Below are 21,373 nucleotides of genomic sequence, written 5' to 3'. Positions count from 1 at the left end.
CTAGCTATGGCTTTAGGGACCCCTAACATGCTGGAACGGTGAGGGGTGTGGGAGGCTTTGTGAAGCCAAGTGTGTTCTTCAACGTTCCTAGGAAAAAGAGGGAGTGTGTGTCAAAGGGAATGTTGAAAGAACAAGATGTTTTGCTGCAAGAGACAAAAAAGATGATGGAAGAACAACAGAAAAAGCACTAAGCTGCGCAAGAACTTCTTCAAAAGCAAATAGAGATGCTGAAGGTGGCGATTTCCGGTCAACCCTGTAATGTATCTACCTCAACCCATATTCCAAATATTTCTCCCATGTCCGAGAAAGCATCAACAAACATACCATCAAAATTTGTGGAAGTTGCTGCTGGTAAAGAAGTTTGTGAGGATGGTTGTGATGATGTGGTGGGGCAAACTGAAGTTGAGGCAAACAAGGTAATGTTTATTTGAATTTACTTTGATATTATGCACTTATTAATATTGCAGTATTAGATTTAGGCACTGCAAATTAAAAAACAGATTTTGAACTTGATATTAAGACTGAATTGAATGTATGCTTTCTAAATTTCATTTAGTTTATAATATGCATATGCTTAATTTAGTTTAAGGCTAGGATATAAGTAAGGCTAGGTATGCTTGATTGTTAATGTTTTTTTTTTACATGTCTTTTATATGTGTATTAGGGTAAGGATTGCAAATTGGCTTTCAGCTCAAAGGACAATATTGTTGCAAGTGGCACAATTGTTGACATTAATGTGCCTCAACAGCTGCTTCATAATATTCCCTTAGGAGAGGGAAATATAAGAGTCTCTGTTAATTATGCCATAAATGGAGCTTCTCCACTACCAATACCACTGAAATGAGTGTTGAATACTATTGAGGATGCTGTTGGGTCTCAAGTAGCTTGGCCAGAGGATCTTATAGTTTTTATAGACGATATACTGGTAAACAACCTTACTTTCGAACTTGTTTTATTTCATATTATCCCTAATATATATATATATATATATATGTGACCTTTTGGTATATGTGAAAGGAAAAATTAGCAAAGTCATTGTTTCAGTCTATCCCGGAAACAGTACCAAAGTCTTGCAAGATTTTATACGGCTTTGCACAGAAACTGATGTCCCAAGGTCAGACGCTGGCTTCATATATCGATGAGGACATATTTGGGGTAGAAAAGATGATATACGTCCTAAAAGTAGATGTTATCAGCTTCATTCAAATGAATGAAATAAGACAAGCTGTAATAACCGCTTACATTAGGTAATAGTCACTTTGTGTTTTATAATTTTATGTTTATATTTGGATATTAATCATGTGTTTCAGTTCACTAACTCTATGATAATGGTTAACAGCTATTTATATAAGTTGGTAAAAGACCAAGAATGGAAACTAATGATTGCATTTATGGACCCAAGTCGTACCTTTCATGATCCGAAGTCACGGAATGTGGTAGGGAGGGTTCAATACATTGTGAAAGCTTTGAACCAAGTTAGTATTGACAGCATCTTTTTGATCCCATACAATACTGGGTAAGTAAAGTGGTTTGTTTTTTAGAATATATATTTATGACTATTACTAATACATTTCCAATTAATATGTATGGGTCACTGGATCCTTACAATCATTGACGAAGAGAAAGACAATGTGTATATCATGGATCCTCTTGGGGCTCGTCACCCTCATGATGTGTGGAAACGTATTGTAAACGCGTAAGTCATTCTTTTTTAATTATTTCCTTAATATGTCAACTTTTTCATTTGTATTACAGCCTGAAATCTTCTGTTATTTATGTGCTAAATTTGAATAAAACAATTTAATGCTGAAAAGGGGAAAGGCCTGTGTAGATCATCAACATGGATTATGCTTTCGGTATGTGTGTATTTGATAATTTAGTAAGATTAATTTTAGGGAATGTAAGTACTAAATGCTGAATGTGTTTTGTGCATAATGTAGGGCGCTCCTAAACAAGCTGATGGAAAGATGTGTGGTTATTGTGTGATGCGGTACACGAAGGTAATTTGTGAAAATTCATCCCTTGCATTTCGAACTAAGGTACTTATACAAATTATATACAGCTTCCGTTTTTTTGAGTCTTTGTTATGGATTGGATGATTGGGTTCAGCTGAAATACCAAATTTTTTTGATTCCTTTGTTTGATGTTGCTCCTTTTCGGCTCTGGCAATGTTTCCAGTTTTGAGGTGACTTTTTTTTTTTTTTTTGTGTGGATGAATGTTAAATATAAAACCTTATTGTTGTATTTTCATATACCATTCTGTTTGGTCAATCTACTGCAGAATGTGCATGATTTCTTTCTTACAGTTTCTGTTTCCTTAGAGTAGTTGTTGTCTGAAGATAAGTTTACTTAGATGTTTTTTCTAGCAAATTTTAGGGGGGTGTAGCTTCAGTGGTTTTCTTCTTGGTTCTAGTTTCCTACTTTTAATTAAGTAGTGTTTGCTCTTATTGTTTAGTCGAGGACAGCTTGTCCTCTTGATTATCAATACAATCGTTTCTATAAAAAAACAAAAAAAATAATAAGTTGTTGTCTGAAATCTTCTAACAATTGAAGTTGAATTTCCTGTATTTTTTTATGGTATTTTTGTTTTTCTTTAGCTTCTTGTTAAAGATTGTGCATGGCTTCTTGTTAGGGCTCGTTAATGGGCCGGGGCCGGGTAGCCCGACCCAAATTTAATGGGTTTGGGCCGGGCTTTAAAGAAGAGAGAGAAAATATCAGGCCGGGTTGGGCCGGGTTTTTTTAGAAAATTCAAAGTCCAAGCCCTACCCATGAGCTAGGCTTGAGAAAGCCCATCGGGCCGGACCGGACTAAGCCCAACGGGCCGGGCCTAAACGGGCCCTACTTCATTAAAAAAAAATCATAAACTTAATCATAAGGGCATTTTAGTCCAAATTTGAGATTAAACTCACTTAATTCCAATATTTTCACATCAAACCAAATTCATAAACACCCAATAAAGTCATACAACTTATAAGATTTTCCACAAAAATAATAAAATCAAGTATTATTTTTGAGGTTATTACATAATTAGATCGTAATACGTTTTAAGAAATAATTTTAAAAAATAATAAGTATCAAAAAAATATTTTTTTGAAGGATGGTATGAATAAATATGCAAATATTTGGTGATGTGTTCAAGAAAAGCATGATTATATTTGGTGGTATGATTATGTTTCGTGATATGATTATATTTGGTGATGTGATATGTTGTTCATCTTATTTATATATATATATATATATATATAATTGTTGAATTAATAATTGACACAAATTAATATGCTAATCATCCAATTATAAACTAGGAATGAGAAAATAAAAGTAAATGAAATTAAACAAATTATATATGTGATTTAAGTGATATAATCCTAAACTTAAACTCTTATTTATGCATAATTATATATGTATACGGGCCTAACGGGCCGGGCTTTTGTGGGCGGGTCGGGCCGAGCTTTCTTAGGCTTAATCGGGCCAGGTCGGGCTTCAGACAACCAAACCCAAGCCTATCCCGGCCCAAGGCGGGCTGGGCCATCTCAAAGTCCATTGGCCCATGAGCCAGCGGGCCAAATGATGAGGCCTACTTCTTGTTAAAGATTTTATATAGTTTTTCTTTAGCTTCTTGTTAAAGATTGTGCATAGCTTCTTGGTAAAGATTTTATATAGTTTTTCCTTAATCTTATATGGTCTTTTCATTTCATTTCAGTATGCGAGAAGTGGGAAAGAGAACGAATTTTACACCCAAATGAAATTGGACAAGGTTTGAGATGAATGGGCATGTCAAGTGCTAGAGTGGATTTGAGTTTGAACATTCTCCTTGTTTTGGTAGTATTTTGCTTATTTATGTATGGATGATGTATGGATTTTGGTTTACTGGAAGAACTCATAATTTTACATATATAAGAATGTTTTTTGATGTTACAATGGCAATATATATGAAATGGATGAGATGCCTCTATATTTTGAGACAGAAACTAAGTAAAATATGATGTGAAACGTGGAAATTGCTTACACTTTATTAGTAACAACGATGTCTATTGTGTATAACCACCTCAGTTTTGCCATAACAACTGAAGTTAAAAATTAAAAACAACATCAGCACTATGTGGGAACCGAAGCCTATAATCCGAAGGGTCAATAATATTTTCAGAAAGTCAAACTATTTGTTGGCTTTTCACTTCAGCATAAGCACAAAAAATGAATGTGTAAACCATAATTTGCAACAACAGTAGCATCTTTAATGAAATGGTAAGTCAGAACATGCTTCAGTACAAACAAAACCATTGATGCTATAATGAGTATTTAGCATCAGTGCTGATATATTCCCTGATGCTATTAAAGGTTTAGGCATTGGAGGTCAACGCTCTTTTGGCACATATTAACAACTTACGCATCAGCGACTAAGTGAATAGCGAAGTCGTAAATAATCTTTACTGACGGATAATATCTTAAGCGTATCACTATATCATATGCATCGGTTCCCAATACTTCGATTCTTAGGTACCTTTAGCAACGGATATTATCTGAAGCTAAAGGTCAATTTTCACATAGTGAGACAACAAAGTATTCCTAACCAATGTGTGACTAGCCAATCTCAGGTCACAGACCTAAGAACGCAGACCAACCAAACATACACATTCAATCACAAATCTCATACCCCTTGCAAATCTAAAAAAAGACTACGTGACAGCCTAGGCACTCAGAAGGACCCGTCAATCTAGACATTCCCTGTGCTAGCAACAACTAGAGTGATAGGTGTGTGAGAATCACTCATCAGCATTTCAGCAACAGCAGGTATAGTATGACTAATCATAATAATAAGAACAATACAGCAAAATGTTTACCCAGAAACCCACCATTGGGAAAAATTGGAGGTCATCACTTTGACCTAGCAATCTACTAACAAGAAGAAATAGTTACATAGATCAACATATACATCTCAAATTTCATAGTTCTATGAAGGAGCAGCTATACCTCTCCAAGCTATCTTCTTCTTCTCAGCAACGTTGCTTGTAGCTAGTCTATCATGACAATGGAAGCTTCATCCTTCAGCTCAAATGATTTCATGGCACCAGTAGCACAACACTAGTCAAACAAATACAATTATGAAATATAGATTTAAGAATGCTTCTTCTAGAGATTGAGACGACGGAGAGAAGAGAGAAACAGGTGGTTGCTTGTGGTATTGGGCTTCTATTGTGGGGTTGTGAGGCTTTATAAAGGATGGACCGAGTAAGATCAAGAAGCGAAGCTCTTGGCCGTTGGATTCAAGGGAAATATTTTGTTGGCGCAATTGGGCCTATTGGTTACAAGTCACGACTACGAATCTAGGATAGTATTTGGAAACATCTAGTTACACCAAAAAATATTGTCCAAGCAAATTTAAGATGAATTTTGTTTGTTTTTATCCAAATGCAATGTAACAAATTTTAGGCTTTGTTAATTACGTGCCGTCATTATTAGTGCTTTCTAATTAGGATCCGGATTCTTTGTTAGGATATGCTTGACTTCTTTCCTCAAGATGCCATCTCATTAAAATTTAATTCAAGAGATTTAAAGTTGACACCCTCCCTCTAAATTTATTAGAAAATTTAACAAATGTGACAGCATGACTAACACTACTAACGAAAATAGAATTGAGGAACTACATAAGCCATTTTGTGAATTAATTAGAGTACCTAAATGCAAATTGGGTCTAAATGTAGGGATATGGCCACTAAAAACCCTAAATATAAAATAAATAAATCAAAGCTGAATTGCCTATTATACTTTACACTTTCTGTTAGAAAATGCAATTTTCGTTCATGCCCCCTATGTATACAGTGTATGCTAACTCAAACCCACAACAAACAACAAACAAATCCCCGGGTTTTCTTTTTCATATCTTCCCCTCTATTCCCTTTTTGTTTTTTCATCTCACATTCTCACATGTAAAAATTAAAAGCTTGAAATCCTCTCAAATGCTTAGTTTAGATGTTCTATTTTTAAGCCTATGAAAATATGGGTCAAATTTAAAATATGTCCAAAACGATGGAAAGGATTTGGATTTGGGCCTCTAAATCCAAATCTACCTAACCAAATCCAACGGATCCTTGTATCGCCAACATAGAAAAAAAGAAGATAATTTGAAATAAATCCAAAAGTTATAAAAATAGTTGGATGTAATCCTCTTATTTTGTCTATTTGATTTAAGTGATTTTGACTATTTTGCCACATAAGATTACATTCTCTTTTTAGGAGGCTGACTAAATTTGTTTTTCTTTGTTCCCATACTACCCATTGGATTGAGGTGAAAACGGAAAACAATCTGATTTTAAGGTATTAATTAACAAATTGCTTATGACTATAATGATTTTGTATAATTCATTGCTTGTTTCTTTTTTTTAGTTTTATCATTCAATTAATTGCCTTCATTAGGGCTTGTTAATGGGCTGCGCTGGGCTAGCTCGGCCCAAATTTAATGGGTTTGGATTTGGCCTGGTCGGACTTTAAAGAGGAGAGAGACAATAACGGGCCGGGCTTGAGAAAGCCCATTGGGCCGAGTCAAGCTAAGCCCAACGGACAGAGCCAAAATGGGTCTACTTCATTCAAAAAGAAGAAGAAGATGAGAAAGAAAACAATGTGCCATTCAAAAAAAGACACTCAACTGCATCATAATTAGACTGTAACATGTTTTAAGAAATAATTTTAAAAAATAATACGTAACAAAAAAATATTTTTTTGAAAGGATGGTATGAATAAATATGAAAATGCTTGGTGATGGGTTCAAAAAAAGCATGATTATATTTGGTGGTATGATTATGTTTGGTGATATGATATGTTGTTCGCCTTATTCTTGATTTATATAATTGTTGTATTAATAATTGACACAAATTAATGTGCTAATCATCCAATTATAAACTAGAAATGAGTAAGGAAAAGTAAATGAAATGAATCAAAACAAGAAACCCAAAATAAACACAAACATCAATTTCTATCATCCCTTTATCACTACTGTATTGCCACTGTATCACCATGGTAGCACCAGTTTATCACATTTTAGGCAGAGATGAATTATGAACTTCCTATGTTTTTCAGTTTCGACATCTGTCCAGTTTTTGACCTATAACTTTTCAACCGCTTATGCAAATTTTGTATTTTGGATTTTCAATGTGTTTTCCTTATTTACCTCAAAGATTAAAATCGACACAACAAAAAAATTAATGAAAGTCAAAGGACCTACATCTAAAACCAACAACACATGAACTATACTCAATGACAACTAATCGTTTTGAACGTAGATCTAACAACCAAAAAAGAAAAGACAAAAGAATATACATGATAAAATTTCTCAATTTGATTGTTTCACATAATCACTTCTACTTCTGAACTATTCCAGGTTCACATTTCTTTTCGGTAGCTTGTCTTCTTCTACTATTGAACTATTCCTAGAAACTGAGGAAGCTTCAAACAAGTTTCCAATCAATTATAATAAGCTTTGGTCGACCCTCTTTGTCTCTTGGCTCTCAGTGGGGAAGCCACTGGCCATATAATATCGTCTTGTCTTTATTAATTATTGGGTGTTTGGTGTCTTGTCTTCCTCCCTTTTTTTTTTTTCCTTTTTTTTTCTCCTTTTCTTTCTTTCCTCCTCTTTTTCTTCTTCCTTTCCTTCACGTGGCCGTTACTTTTTTCTCTTTTTCTTTCTTCCTCTTTTCTTCGTCCTTTCCTTCCCAAGGCCGTTTCTTTTTCCTTCTTTTCTTCCTCTCTTCTTCTTCCTTTCCTTCCCAGGCCGCACCCCCTCCTCCTTCCTTCCATGGCATGAATCCCATAAACCTACCCATCTCTCTCTCTCTCTCGTTCCACTAATTAATGGTTGTGGTGGTTTGATTGGGTGGTGATGGTGGTTGAGCTCGGTATGTAGTGGTTCGATTGGGTGATGATGGTGGTTGAGCTGGGTATGTGGTGGTTCTTCTTCCAATCTCTGTTTTTGTTTTTTCTTAGTTTACAGATTTGTGTGATTTTGGGTCAGAGAAGATGGGTGTTGTTCCTGTTGGTGGGTTTATCGGTTGTCAAGAGAGAGAGCTAGAGTTGTTGATGGGATGCATTCTCGTGTCTTTAGAAAACACTGAAAACAAGTTTTTATCATTTTCAACTTTTTGTTCACAAAGTTAGATTTGTTTTCAGAAAACATTTTGTGAGGGAAAAATGAAAACGATGCACGGAACAAACGTGTATTTGCGAAAAACAGGAAACAAAAACAGAAATTAATTCGTCATATGACTTGATTCCTTTAAATCCTACACAGGAGAAGTATACTTGAAATTATGTGTACCATTGTTTGTTCATATATGTATCTATGCATTTGTATTTCAGTTGTTATTATGACGTACTCTTGCTAGTTCTGTGTGAAACGTGCCGTGTCGTTACACTGCAGACCAACTGTTCGATGAAAAGAACTTCTATAACAACACTAGGATATATGCATGCATGGTATAATTGAATGGAAGCACGGTATATTGGAAAATAGAATTCCTTTTTTTTAATAACAGTTTTGAAAGTAATCAAATCCTAATCCCTGGATACGATAAATGCTCTGAGTTATCAAAGGTAAAAGCAGCAGCATTCTTGTTGAAAATGGACTCTGTGTGGTTGTAAGTCCTTGTCTGTAGGATTAACACGAAATATTTTGTTCCTTTAGCAGACTGCTCTTCACATTGCAGCATGTGCAAGGCATATTCACTTTGTGGAGGAACTGGTCAAAATGATGGATGAAAAACACTTTGCACTTCACAACAAGAAAGAAAACACTGCATTGAGTTTTGCCGCTGAAGCTGGAGCCATAGAAATTGCCAAGATTATGATTCAGAAAAAATAAGTTCTTGCCAACAATTGAAACTGGTAAAGGACTGAAACCGCTCTTTATAGCTGCTTTGCTAGAACGGTCTGAAATGGCGTGGTCCTTATACCCTAAAACGTATCCAACACTAAATGAAACGAACCGGAATTCTCTATTTTTTTCTTATATCGATACTGGTCTTTATGGTAAGTTGCACAAAATTCTTCTTCCTTGTGTTATTCTCTCTCTCTCTCTCTCTCTCTCTCTCTCTCTCTCTCTCTCTCTCTCTCTCTCTCTCTCTCTCTTTTTAATAGCATTTATCAAATTAATGGTGGAGCTTGTTAAATATTAAACAATTAATTTATATTTTCTTTTACTCATATCTTAGATTATTTGACTTAGATATAGTAGAACCAGTTCCACCCATTCTAGTAATTTAATTGGAAATTTTTTTGCCTAAATGTTATGTACCCTTTAATTCTGTTGAATTTTAGTCATCAAGTCTATAAGAAGATCTCTTCTATATTTTTATGTGCACTTAGTAGTGGAGGAATTAATTAATAATAAACTTGTACAACTGGTTTATTTCAAAATTCTTTGCATTCTTTCTTTCTTATATCTCTATGAAATTATGCAGATCTAGCCATGAAGATGCTAGAAGATGATACAACACTAGCAATGGCCCGTAATTCCAATGCAGAAACTGCCTTACATGTCTTGGCTCGAAGGCCTTTAGAATTTGGTGGCCGAAGTACTTTAGGAATGTGCAGTAGGCTCATGAACTCATGTGAGTTGATTCTTCGAAAATTATATATGATATTAACATGTGTAGTATAATTAGTTGTGTGTTTTTGTTTATTTGGAAATCATGGTCTTGTTGTTTATTAACCTTTTTACATCATAAAAATTAAGTAGTCTCAGGCATTGAGGATTCGTACAAAAGCTCAAAGCAAACTAAAGCCCTAGAACTAGTCGAATGCCTTTGGAATCAAATCTTGAAGCACAACGATGACGATGTCATGTGCCTCATCACAGAACCTTCGGAAGTACTATTTGACGCGACGAGATTAGGAAATTATGAGTTCCTGTCTGTGCTTATTAATGCTTATCCTGATTTACTATGGGAAACAGATGACGAAAATCGGACTATATTCCATGTTGCAGTCTTGTATCGCCATGCAAGTATCTTCAATTTAGTACATGAGACGGGTTCAATCAAAGACATCATAGTGACATATACTGATGATGAGAATAACAACATTTTACATCTTGCTGCAAAACTAGCACCTCAAAATCAACTCAATCTTGTGTCAGGAGCAGCTCTACAAATGCAGCGAGAGTTAGTATGGTTTGAGGTACCTCTCCTTGTACCCTTACAATCTTTACCATTTTATTATGTGTTAATTGTCTTCTTTTAAACATTATTGCCCTTTTTGTAAACATTTCTTTTTTATTCAACAACTGTACAGTTCCACGAGATTCGAACTCATGTTATCTTCCAATAACACAAAGTGAAGACTAAATTACAAACACTCAAAAGCTCTTATCTATCATAGTAGCAGCTGTCAAAAGGCGTTGCACAATATAAAATAACATTGAATCTAAGTCTAATGAAATTGATTGGGATGAAAAGTAAGCTCTTGATAGAATGTATTGGTGGCCTCCTTATTACTTCTACATTTATTTTAAACAGTTTCAATCGTTTGCGCGTAAAATCTTTATGTCCTTCAATTTTCATCATCGATTTTTCTTATGACAGGAAGTGAAAAAGATTGTTCAACCTCTGTCCATAGATATGAAAAATAAGGACGGCAAAACACCTCGAGAATTATTCACTAGTGAGCATGAGGGGTTATTGTGTGAGGGAGAATCATGGATGAAGAACACTGCAAATTTGTGCATGCTTGTTGCTACCATTATCACCACTGTCGTGTTTTCAGCTGCATTTAGCATACCAGGTGGTATAGCTGATAATACAGGAGCACCAAAATTCCTAAAAGATACAGCATTTCTCATCTTTGCCATATCAGATGGAGTAGCACTCTTTTCCTCTTCAACTTCCATGCTGATGTTCTTGTACATCCTCACCTCGCGGTATGCAGAAAACGATTTTCTCAAATCCTTACCGTTGAAGTTAATGGTAGGACTCGCATCACTCTTCATCTCCATGACATCCATGATGATAGCCTTCAGCACAGCCTTCTATTTATCTTGTCACTACGGATTACGTTTCATCTCGGAATTTATATTTATTTTTGCATTTGTTCCAGTTGTCTTGTTCGTTTTCTTGCAATGTCCACTCTTGTGCGATATGTTCTTGTCAACATATTATTCAAGTCTTATATTTCAGCCAGGAAAACATATGATCCAATAGAAAGCCAAGTCCTCAATGTTCAACCTTACCCCCAGAATAATGTGTATCTATGCATGATAATTTAGGAAAAATTTGTAATAAAGTACTTTAGTAATGGTGATATTGATTCAATAAGTCTTCGTACTTTGAGTGCTTGAATCAACAACATTATCTGAAAGGGGGTTTTAGATTACTATAGTTCGAAAGATGAGTTATTAGAATTTCATAATCCTATGTATGCATTTTTTTTCCTACTAATTTTGAATCTTGAATTTTTGAACCTCTGCAATCTACCTAATTTTCGGGAAACACTCGTCTTTTTTTGGGTCGTATGGAAACGCTAGACACAAGAAGGAAATATTTTCAGTCTTTCTTTGAGCATGAAGTACGTATAAGATAATAAGTTAGATTTGTGAGTATACATTCGAGATATATATATATATATATATATATATATCAGTCCCGATCTCTTGGACCACAGGAGTCCAAGAGATTGTAGTCACCCACCGTTGGATATTAATCCAATGGTTCAAAATGATATATATAAATGCAATATGACATAAATGATTATTACCCGATTCAAGTCATAAATGAGTGAACCGTTAAATTTACATCCAACGGTGAGTGACCATAAATCTCTTGGACTACAGGGGTCCAAGAGATCAGGACTGATATATATATATATATAGAGGGTTTACCACCCCATTGTCAGTTGCAAACCGGTACTCCTCTCTAGGATCCACAGTTGGCCAAATTCGTCCCAGTTACCAGTCTACCCTAGTTGCCAGTTATGATCCATTTGCAGTTGATATCCCTGCCGGACCCTCGGTACCCACAGTCATACACAAAAAATCATCTCCCTATTTGCCCAAAAGTAATTCCCATCTGTTTGTCATTGAGCCCATTTATGACATCCATACCAACCCAATTGAAATTGCCCGTCATTATTTCCCTCCTGGATTCCATTATATGCCTTCCAGTCCTTACAAATCTCTCAAGTATTATAGAGATATACTGCTTGAGGCCAAATTAGTTGAAATCAAGCCCATAAAGGATCGTGACAACCCTGGCACTATCCTTTATCATTCCTTGTACATTCACCAGATTATAAGCCAAAAAGCCTTCAGCAGTCGCCCTTATGAACTCAAGTTGCTCCAATCCCAACTACAATATAATTATTCTGATTATATTGATGCCTGGTATACTATTTTTCTTCACCAATCTGAAGATTTTAGTCATTCCTGGTTCATCAATTTTGATAACAAGTTCAAAAGTCCTTTCCCATACTGGTTTCTCCATTGGTGGGAAAAGCATGGTCCAGTTGATGAAATACTTCCAGTAGCAATCCTTGAGCTCATCCGCCATTACACCAAGAAGGCCAAGTTCTCTGCAGTTGATTTATTTTTCCCTAAGCAGTTGCTATTCATTGCCAGATACAAGGTGCCCTGGATACTAAAATGGTCTTACAGGGTCACTAAAGATGTCCGTATTTTTGCCCGCCAGTTCTCTATTAAATGGTGGGACAAATTTGAAGTTGAAAGAATTGCCAGATATGTCTACAATGACCTTCCAGTTGAACCAGTACCCCAGTCGGTCTCTCCCTCTGCATCTGTTCGATCTTCCCTCTCAGTCGAAGGAAAATCCAAGGCAGAACTCAGAGAAATCGCTACCCAGTTGCTCAGACAAGCCTCGCAGATGGATGATGATGAAGACAACGGGTCCCCCTCGTCTTCCAGCTGTCATCCCATCTCCGTCAAACCAAAGTCCTAGTATGAAGACAGTCAAGATCCCTATGATGCCTATGATCTGCATTCTGACTAGGCCTCATTAATGTTTTATGACATCTTCACATGCCAAAAGTAGCCGAAAGTAGCCGACACCTTCACATGCCAAAGTTGCCCAACACCATAATTGCCACAGGAAGAAACATCTGCTTTTACTGTTTGCTTTCCCACCGAATGCTGCCTCAGTAAAAGAATCTTTCGAATAAAGACAAAATTGAAAGTTGAATTAGGTTGCTTTCCCGTGATCTAACAGTTGCCTCAGACTCAGTTACTTTACCATAGTTAGTGGAACCTTAGTTACTTTCCTCTATAGAAGATGGCCTCGGCCTCAGTTGTAAGCAGAATGTAATTTTTTCTCTCTTCAGTTTTCAAAGAATTCCTCTGATGCATCCTTCGGAGAATTCATCTTTGTAACCACTCTTGTAAATAGCGTGCAGTTGTGCTTTGAAGCATTGCAGTTGCAATCTTTGTGAGTATAAATAAAAGTTATTTTAAATTATCTATTTTCTGAAAGCATTAGTTTATGCATTATTCATTAATTTGCTGCATTAGTCTGAAAGTTGTTTAGGTTTTCATCCAATCTGCATTTTCTGTTCTTCCTCTGACTCTATTCATTGTCTTCTTCAATTACTCTGTTTGTTGTTCTTCCCTTGTTGGTATCAGAGCCGTAAGTGTTACGGTCTTTGTCTAGGTCTGCTACTCATCCCCGCCCAAGTGGCTGGTTTAAGCCTCTGAGTAGAAGGTTTTCATTGCTTACATTGTTTTCGCAGATTTGGATAGAAGTCAGAGATATGATTTAGAGATCCTAAAAACCTCTGAAGTTGACTTTTATCAAGAATCTGATCAGGGAATTTATCGGCAAACTGAATGACTCGATCAATTGGGGAAATCTGGGACTGGCAGATATTGAAACCAAGAAATCTAATATTGGTTTGAAACAATTTAATTTTCTTAGCAGAGACAACTAGACCATTTTGTTTGACTATGTGAAGGAATTTATGCAAATGTTTCCAATGTTGTTCAACTGACTCAGAAAAAATGAGGACATCATCAATATAAACAATCGAGAAATGACTATAAGGATTGAAGATATCATTCATAATATTCTGAAACTCACTGGGGGCATTTTTTAAACCAAACGGTATGACATTCCATTCATAATGGCCAAAAGGAGTAACAAATGCAGTTTTATACCTATCTGACTCATCTATCTGGATTTGCCAGAAACCACTTTTCATATCAAATTTGGAGAAGACAACTGCTTTTCCTAGTCGATTAATGAGGTCTCTTTTATTAGGTATGGGATACCTAATCCATTCTAGGACCGAATTAAGGGGCTTATAATTGATGACTAACCTGGGGACTCCTCTTTCTAGTTCAGCATTTTTCTGGACATAAAAGGCAGGACAAGACCAGGGGGATTTACTTTTGCGAATTATATTTTTCTGAAGCAACTCATGAATTTCTTTTTTACAAAATTCCATTAACTCTTGGTTCATCTATATGGGCCTGGCTTTAGTGGGAATATTTTTCTCACTAAAGGTTTTGATATAAGGAAGACAGACAACGTGCTGTTTTCTATACCAAAAGGCAGTAGGCAAATCAGAACATATTTCTTCTTTTAATTTATTTTCAAACGACTGGATTTTTAACTGTAAAGCTTTATCGGCAAGTTGTTGTTCAACCCTCTTAAACTTAATTTCTTCTTTAAGAAATTTCAATTGGTTAGTTTTTCGGATAACTTGAATAGATTTAGCAACTGACTGTTTTTGTAAAGCTTTCAGATTATGCAACTCAGGTTTTGACAGAAATTTAAATTTGACTGTTTCTCCTAAATGGGTAGAAATGAGGCCATCATATTCTACCTGGAAAGGATAAAGTAAAGCTAGGAAAGGCAATCCTAGGATGACTTCATCAGTGATGTTTTTAACTAAGACGAATGAAGTTTTGAAACAGATTTTGTTTTGGCAAATATGGGCTTTTGGTATTTCAAAATTTAATTGGAGAGACTTCCCGGAGGCAGTGCTAAGGGACTCTCTAGACTTCTGGTAATACTTAGTGGGGATGAGACCTTCCTGAATACAGTTAAGATCTGCACCAGAATCGAATAAAGCAACTGTGGTAAATTCAAAATCATGAACAAATATCGTGACCTTTGAATACCATTTTCTGAGATGAACTTGTTTAATTAAATTGACAACTGGTTGTTCTTCAGAAGGTTCATCATCAGACTGATGAGGACTTTCTGAAAGATTACTAGGCTTGCAGGTTTCTTGCCGTAGGTCATATAAATCTTGCTTAATGGTATAATTCTCGGCTTGCAATTGTTGGCTTATTTGTTTTAATTCGACTAATTCTTTTTTAACCTGCTTGACTTCCGATTGGAGGTCATGAAGGGTGACATCTTTTCTACGGTTGAATTTTTCTAACGTAGTGTTGATGCTAATTGGCTGAGGAGAGGGTGAACTCTGACCTTCCTGACTTAAGATATTTTTTAGCTTTTTCAAATATTCAGATTTCAACTCAGGGTTCTGAACTTTTCCTATTAAATCTACAAGTAATTCTTCTTGTTCTTCTTGTTTAGTAAGGACTAAAATAGATTTTAACCTATTACAACATTTATCAGTGCAACCAAATTGAACTTGGGGTGAACTATGTCTTGAGTCTGAAGACTGGCCGGACTCAGAATCGGAACTAGGTACGAAAGACTCAACATCACTCATTTCAGAGTCTCGCAACTCTAAAACTTGGATTAATTTGTTCTTATCTTCTTCTGTAATTTGCAATTGTTTAATAACATCTTTTACTTTGCATTCAGAAGCATAATGACCAAATTTCTGACACTTAAAACATTTAACTTTGCTTTTATCTTTCTTAGAGCGACTTTGTTTGGGGTGTTTCGACCAACTCTTTTTAGGGGAGAACTTTCTTTTCTTATAGAATTCATCTTTTCGGAGAAACTGCTTCTTCGGAATAATGGCGTTTTCTAAGGTGACTAGGCTTATGTTTCCTGGAGGGAGGAATACTAGTGAGACCATATTGTTCACAAAAGTTTCCTAACTCATACTTGGCTGACTTTCTATCGGACTGGATTTGGCGATTGATTTTAAAGTCAATACACATTTTCATACCGACTTGATTAATTGTGCTTATAATGTTTCCATATGTTAAATTATCCCAATCAATTTGACCTTGTTCATTACTTAGTGTCATGCGTATTTTGTGAGCAAATAAATTAGGCAGACCATTAATGAACTTTTCTTTCCAGAATGGTTGATTACTATCATCTCTAAGCATGACTCTAGAAATGAAAACATCTTTATACCATCGGAAATCAGACAACTTTGGACATCTAAGATTGCTTAACTGGTCATGGATCCTAGCGGTGGTGTTACTAGGGGTTCCGATGAAATGTTCAATTATTGTGTAAAACAGAGTGTTGACACCGTCTTCTATACCTTGACCTATTTGTTCGTCAAATATAGGGAGACCGTCTTCATTAAGTTTTACAGCAAAAATGATTCGATTTTTAGACTCAGGGGTAAGGTGCTTATCCCACCAATATCTGAGAGTACCAGTGAAACCGGTAACTATCAAAGGGACAATTTCAGACTGTCTGAAACTGTGATTGGTGATGTAACTATTGGCGACCATGGACATATGTTGCAATTTATTTAGGATTTCTTGCTCAGAAAGACCATCAATATTCCATTCATACAATTTATCAGAAGAAACAGAAAACTGGGTTTGAAAGTTTCTCTCTTCAAATCGGATATCTGGAGGTGTTGGTCTGGGGTACCAATTTTTTGTAAGACTGGTAGGACTTATATGTTTCTCGATTTTTTTGACTTTAGGCTCAGTTTGGACTTCTAAATTTCTAAAGGCGTTTTCAATTTTAGAAATATTACTGGTTTCTGAACTTATTGTATCGGACTCAGAATGAGAAGTGGCAAAAGCATCTAGTGTTTTAATACCAGATGTATCACCTTTCTCGGGCTTGACCGGGGTCAATTGTGCTAACATGTCTTCTATCTTTTTCATTGTGGAGTTAACTTTTAAAACTGGACTTGTTTTTAGTTCTTGAAATTGAACTATGGGTTTTTCAACTTTGTGCCTGGGTCTGGAGTCTGCAACAGGCAGACTCAGTAGATCAACTTTGGTTTCAATTGTATCTAATTGTTTACCTATGGTGATTAGACTCTGGTTCGTGTAATTGTTTTGTTCAATTAGTTTTCTATTAGGATCACTGCTTTCAAAGGTTTTGAAAGGAGTGGCGGCAACTGGCGCTTTCTGGTGTTCTATTATAATTGTTTCTACTGGAGGGTGACTCGACTCTACTACAGATTTATCAACTAGTTTCCATTTTTCTTTAGTCAGGGTTTTTAATTCATCACTAGTCATATAACGGCTTTCAATAAAATCAAGGTAGAAAATTTCAACTTTGGCTGACCGCATATAATCTTTCCATTGTTTAAAGATCATATCTCGGTGTTTGCTATTAGGATAGGCTTGATGATAAAGATCTCGCCTTGGCTTGTATTCAGGGGCTTTTAGATGACGATTTAGACTTACCCAATTAATTTCAAATTCTTTACTGAGGGTTCTAAGCTGATTTTCAACTACAAAGTCAGACTGGGTAGGTGACTCAGGTGACTCTGACTTGTCTTCTTGAACTGGAACCGTGCTGTAGCAAGGTTGGGTGACCTGAGAGGTTTTTCTCAGAGACTCAAGTTTGAAATCGATCATGGCCTTTTCTAACTCTAGGTCTCGTTCTAGAGTGGAGGAAGAGGCAGCAAAGGAATGCCGAGCAGGGGCATGCCTCTGGGACTGACCAGGGGTTGGCAACTGCTGTAACTGGACATTAGACTTTCGTAAAGGATGACTGTCGAACTGAATCTTAACTGTGCCATCTAAGTATTGTTGGATGTAGTCTAAATTGTTTAGACTACGCTGGATCGGAGCTGGTTGGCTCTCGGTAACTAAGGTCCAATCTTTTGGAAGGGCAACTTCAGACCACTTGATAGTATGGGGGACTTGTATATGGGCGTCTGAGGTATGACTCTGGATCAGGACGGTTTGATCCTTCGGGCTTTTATTAAGGGCTTGGAAATTCATATTAGTTCCTGTGACCTTATAGTAGATTCTGTAAACTAGGGCTAAAGGTTGGGTTCCTGGGAGGACATTATAACCTTCAGTCTTAATATTCAGAGTCAAAGTTCTCAGGATATGAGGATCACTAAGGCTTACAGTGAAATCGGGATAGCAGTCAAAATGGACAGGGCCATTACACAGACTGGACTCAATGATTCCAAGGGTACTATCGCTAAATTCAGTGAACCTAGCATCGCGAAGACATAGCAGGATTGAGGCTTTCAATCCTAACCGTGTCAGAGGTTTGACAGCAACTTGAACTAAACCAATATGCAGAAAATTATTACCATCTTTCTTATGTTTTAAAATAGACTCAAGATTAAGCAACTGGCAAGTTTCATGTTCTTTGCTTAAGGCGTATACTTGTTCAACTGTTTTAACATGTGTGGTGCTATTGAAACTAGAAGGCAACCAATGTTTCTTATAGATTTTCTGACTGGGGACTTTAGGTATATTCCAATCTCTAAAATCTAATTGTTCTTTACTACTGGAATTATATTCAAATTGTTCTTCATTAACTATCTCTGGAAGACGTCCTATACTGGCACTAGAACTGGCAGAATTACAAGACTTCGTTCTAAATAAACTATTCATGACTACTCAAGAAACTAGGTTAAACAGACCGAGGAAGAAGATAAACAGTAGATCCTAAACCGACCGTTTAGACTCTAAGCAACCTATTAATTTTCTCAATTTTCTGTCTCCTGCCCAGCACACACCACCTCCCTGGGATTTACGTGATCTAGCAAAAAGGACTCACGGGTCAGACCTTAGAGAAAACCAACAGAGGACCCAAAGAATAAAAGGGAAGAAAAGGAAAAAATGAAAACCTTCTACTCAGATGCTTAAACCATCCACTTGGGCGGGGATGAGTAGCAGACTTAGACAAAGACCGCAACACTTACGGCTCTGATACCAACAGAACAAAGAGAGATAAATAGAAGACGACTGAATATAAAATAGAGTGAAGATCAGAAAGAAATTAGAAATGGATGCAACCTAAACAACTTTCAGACTAATGCAGCAAAATAATGATATATATATATATACTTGTTTGGCAGGTGAAAATGGTTTGGTATTCAGCCAGTTACAAGGGAAACTCTACCGAATTTTTGGTAGAAGTCAACCTTGTTATTTTATCGTGCTTTGCATAGAAGGGCAAATAGGTCATTTGTGCCCGACATCCGCCAGGTGTCGAACACGCACAGAGTCCGGCTTGGATTCTAAAGCGGAATTTGGATCGGGTCTTGTCACCAACCCAAGTCCACCCACGAGGGTTGGGCAATGAAAATGAACTTTTTTAAAACAAAAATATATTCAATTTTTTTTATCTTAATTTGTAATAATAAACTATTTTACATACTATAGACTAAATCTAATGTATTCTAAGTTAAATATATTACAATTCAGACTAAAAATAATGCATAATATAGACTAAATATTTAAAAGTGGTTCTTGAACTTTTTAAAAGTCTTCATTTTAGTCTTCAATTCTAAAATCAATTAATGTGGTCTTTCATCTTTTGGTCTACACACCTATTTGATCCATGATGTCGCATTCCAAAAAAATTTCATTACAATTGTTCACTTGTCATCTCTTGAACGAGTTTATATGTGCATTTTCATCAAAATACACATTTTAGTCCTAAAACTCATATTTTTCCTCAACAATGTCATCTGTTCTCCATTTAGGATTTCAGATTGCAGTTCAATAAATGAGAGCAAATAGCCTTATTGAGTAAAAGACGTGAGATTTACTTTGTGCCATGGGTGGATAGGTTTATTTTCTCTTATCAGGATGTCTAGCATTTCTTATCGTACGGACATCATTGTTTTTTCAATTTCCTCCATACTTTTCTCCCTTTCTTAGTTTTCCTCCTTGTCTTTTGTATTCATATGCTTCAACGAGCTAGAGTGGGTATACAAAACAAGCTTTAGATGTAAGAAATATAGCTGCAACAATGGTGTTCGTACAATAAGAAAATCCAAATATCCGAATAAGAAAAGAACTACTATCCTTTTAAAGTTTTTTGTGTGACCAATTTAATGAAGATTTTGATGAAATGCCATGACAAGGACCAAACGAATGTGTGGACCTAAAGATTAAGATAACGTTGATTGATTTGAAAATTTAGGGACTCAAATGATGACTTTTGATTAGTTTAGTGATCATTTGTGATAAAACCCTCTTTTAAAATGTAAAACTGGCATAGTTTGATGAGCCTAGACCGGATGGGCTACTTTGGACTCAAACAGGCTGGACCATGGGCCCAGCTTGGATATTAAACCCATCAACCTAGCTCTACCCAATAAAAATTAGGATGAGCATGTGCACCCCTAATTACATGCATGTACGAGCTTTGACCTTTTGAGTTCTAGCTAACCCTCTTTGGGGTGTCAGCCAAACGATGATCCCTAGTTTAAATTTTTTATTTTTTTTAAGCGATAGTCATAGGGAGAGGGGGGAGTTTCTTTCACACACATTACCAATGTGTCATGAAGGTTTGAAACCTATATAAAACAATTATTCTACAAGTTAAGGCCATTTTTCACTGGATTAGACACTGTTCACCTTAGTTTTAAATTTTGAAGATGATGACTAATATCTTAGCATTAACGCTCATTCGTTAACCATATGTCTTGTATTTTTAGTTTTTATATTTTGTTCAATATAGAGGAAAATATGGAAAGAATAGGACCAAAGAAGTGTGGAAGAAATCACTGCAACAAAAAAAGTTATTTAGTGACCAATTTCTCAATGACAAAATTAATATTGGTCACAAATTGTACCAAAGCAGTCCTTCTTGGCTTTAAAATCAAATTTGGGTACTATGATAATACTAGCTTATCTATCTCTCACGACAAATTATCTCACATGTATACATCCACTTGGCTTACCAATATGACACAAAATGCTATTGTTCTAAATTGTTTTGAGTCTAAGATGTGGGCTATGCTATGGTTAATGTTGGTTGTTGTAACATTATTTAATAATTCATTTTCATTTTAGCTTAATTTACTCTTAATTTTATTTATTTATGGATTTTACAACACAAGGACTTTGGGGTGGCATGTTGAGTGGAAGTGCTCTTTAGATCTTATTCCTATTGATTGTGACTTCCAGAACCAACTAGAACAAAGAGGTAACACTAGAATCTCATATGCAAGTCTTTCACTTTTCCAACAAAGTAGATCTCAAGCTTTCACATCTAGCATCCACCATTTCCTAATAATGTATGGATTTAGCAGCACTAAAAGGGATATAATTGTGGGAGAA

At 35.9% G+C, this 21,373-nt stretch overlaps 1 pseudogene across 1 annotated transcript; it reads left to right on the top strand.

Annotated features, from left to right (window-relative positions):
• Positions 1-224: 224 nt before the first annotated feature.
• On the top strand, positions 225-11,321 carry LOC117613025 (annotated as a pseudogene). Its single transcript, XR_004583648.1, has 12 exons — positions 225-416; positions 665-787; positions 1,099-1,247; positions 1,340-1,475; positions 1,941-2,000; positions 3,701-3,754; positions 8,279-8,283; positions 8,481-8,580; positions 8,672-9,015; positions 9,447-9,596; positions 9,722-10,164; positions 10,569-11,321. The product of XR_004583648.1 is annotated as an uncharacterized LOC117613025 (transcript).
• The last annotated feature ends 10,052 nt before the right edge of the window (positions 11,322-21,373 follow it).

The sequence above is a fragment of the Prunus dulcis genome, unplaced genomic scaffold, assembly GCF_902201215.1.
Source record: "Prunus dulcis unplaced genomic scaffold, ALMONDv2, whole genome shotgun sequence".
Taxonomy (NCBI): Eukaryota; Viridiplantae; Streptophyta; class Magnoliopsida; order Rosales; family Rosaceae; genus Prunus; species Prunus dulcis.
The sequence above is the reverse complement of the archived record's forward strand: the minus strand, read 5'-3'. Positions and strand labels throughout refer to the sequence as shown.